We start from the raw sequence: 3,057 nt of genomic DNA, 5'->3' as shown, positions 1-3,057 counted from the left end.
GGGGAGATTGGGGAGGGGGAGATTGGGGAGGGGGAGATTGGGGAGCAGAAGACGAGGGAGCAGAAGACGAGGGAGTACAGTGAATCCTCGCTAACTGCATGCTCGATTTGTGCATATTCTCGATATCTGCATGCGTTCGTCAGCTACCAGCTGCGGAGTCGCGAATCCAGCTTGCATATGACACTGGACCGCATACCGCATAACTGCATCAAGAAAGTGATCCTTAATCATATCGAACCCTCATACAGAGGCAACCTATGAAACAAATAAAAACGTATGACAACAAATATGCAGTGATTCGCCATCGCCGTCGGCACTGCAAATTCAACACCGGCGGCGGACTGCAAAGTCAACACCAGCGGCGGCACGCAGAATTTAGGCCGTAGGACAGAGGCATTAGGCTACAGTCCAACTTCAATTTACTGTGAAACATCGCAACACCATGGTTTATAGGCACACGCTCTCCCAGTTGCCTCACAACCGTCCTCAACCACATGGACTCCCATACACGACTCCCATACACGACTCACCTCACTCACAGTCGTCCAGAAACAGAAAGTAATGGACGAGCGGGTGCGTCGAATTTCTGCAGGTGAAGCGCTCGCACAGTGGGCCTACGACAAATTCCACCTCCTTCGTAACCCGAACCAATCTACCATCTCTCGCATCATCAAAAATTCATCATCAAAAATTCAACTCGCTCGTCCCTCTTTCCTTCAGCAATCCACAAGCGCTACACTTATGGCAATTGTAGAGAGTTGGAGGCAGCATTACATTCCTGGATCAATGCTCAATTTCGCGCACGGCGCTGTGTGAATGGAAGTTTAATTATTGCGAAGGCAAGGAGGTTACAGCATCTCATGAACTTGTCCCTTCCGCAGCAGAACAAACCAAGCTTATGTTTAGCTCAGGCTGGTTGACCCGTTTCCAGAAACGGTGGAACCTTAAATCCATCAAGTCTCATGGCGAATCGGGAGATGCAGACCAGGCTGCAATTGATCGTCAAATGCCCTTGCTACGCAGTACAATTCAGTTTTATAAACACTGTGATGTTTTCAATGCGGACGAGTTTGGCCACTTCTATCGCATGGCACCAGATCGCACGATAACGAGTGAAAGGTTAATTGGTCGAAAATGCGAGAAGGTCCGCTTGACTTACATGGCATGCTGTAACGCGGATGGATCGGAGCGCCTTCCACTGATGTGTATTGGAAAAGCAAAGACGCCTCGGTGTTTTAAGAAACAGGAAGGACAGCAACTGGGGTTTGACTATCACGCAAACAAAAAAGCGTGGATGACGAGCGCTTTATTTTTTGCATGGATTCTACGTTTTTCTTCATACATTTCTCGTTCCAGTCCATCCCGAAAAGTGCTACTTCTACTCGACAATTGTTCAGCTCATGGTACAGAGGAAACTCTGCCACTACTCGATAACGTTGAGGTTATTTTTTTGCCGCCGAACACTACGTCTAAACTGGAACCGTTAGACGCAGGCATTATCGCTGCACTGAAGGTACGATATCGGAAGTGGCAGTACGAGAGAGCGCTGGATTATATGTATGCTAAGGTGGATAATATATACACGGTCGATCAGTTGACTTCTATGAAGGCGATGAGACGAATGTGGGACGACATTCCAGCCTCAGCTTTGAAGAATTGCTGGCATCACACCGGTTTAGTGATGGGAACTGAAGAGGTGCAAAACGTTGAAGATAGTACAGTGGCAGAGGTATTGGCTGCAATGTCCGAACTCGTCGCACCTCGGACACAGATGGATATTGATTTTATAACAAATCCTGAGGATGAGAACAATGTTTTAGAAGAAGCCGATGACACAACTCTTGTATCGGGGGCAGTGGCGGCGATGACAGAATGGGAAGTTGAAAGCGAGGAAAGTGATGCAGAGACTGCATCTTACTTGGAGGGGGTCGGATATGAAGAGCGCTTGAGGTGTATTGTTGTAGTGCGCCACCTTCTTGAGAGCGCGGACTTTGCAGACCCGCTAGTCTTGGGCTCTCTGCGCACCTTGCAGCGTGATGTAAAACTCCAGCAGGCCAAGTCAGCACGGCAGACCTGCATATCTGAATTTTTTGAATAAAAATGAGGCGTTTACTGATGTTCCATAGATGCCCTATATATGGACATTTTCGACAAGTGCATATGTTCGCCAACTGCATACGAAAGCCGTCCACTTTTCATATGCAGTTAGCGAGGATTCACTGTAGCAGGTAGGGGAGGAGGTACGAAAGTACTGTAAAGGAGGATGGTGTAGAGCACAGAAGAGTGCGCTGTAGGGTGCGCTGTAGGCCGCTGTAGGGTGCGCAGAGTAGGTGAGTGTACGCGACAATGAGGTATGATAGCTGTCGTATGTTGCATATTGCAGTACTGTACTTACAGCCCTCAGAGGGTCATTACAATTGCTCCCCTCACCGCAAACGGGAACGGCGTGAGGTAAACAATGTAAAGTACCCTTCTGGGAGGCTCAATTACTTTCGACTCCGAGTGGAGTCGATGTCAGTGGAATGGCATTACATTTTTGCCTCTGTCAGCGATCTCCTGTATAGATGTGCACGCCTTTCAATCCCTTCCCTCATTGGAGAACCTGTATAAGGTTCTGCTTATTCGTCTTAGAAATATTCTCTCCAAGGGCGATTGCATTTTTATTGATTTCCACGGAATGGAGCAATTATTATTATTATTATTATGTCACACGGTTTGGCAATTCTCTCTTTTCTTTTCAATAGTGACAGTGACTATACGCCTGCAGAAGTGAGAAATGATTTCAGCACCCCTTTTCAGAATTCAGCCTCCCCAGAAGGGTATCGCATTTCCTCCATCACAATGCCAATGATAACATACACGTGTACACGTTGCTACTACTTTTTCAGGATGGGACAGGTGGACACGTGTCAAGTTATGAGGTACTCATACATAGGCGCAGGGCGCCGCGCGTGCGGTGGCACATGTCTGCTGTCTACAGCACACAATTCCGGTGGGGTGAGCACGAGCATGAGCACGAGCATGGGCACGGGCACGAGCACTCTAGCACGTGCGCAT

Source organism: Chondrus crispus, genomic scaffold (assembly GCF_000350225.1).
Source record: "Chondrus crispus Stackhouse genomic scaffold, scaffold_80, whole genome shotgun sequence".
NCBI lineage: Eukaryota > Rhodophyta > Florideophyceae > Gigartinales > Gigartinaceae > Chondrus > Chondrus crispus.
Note: the sequence above shows the minus strand (reverse complement) of the source record.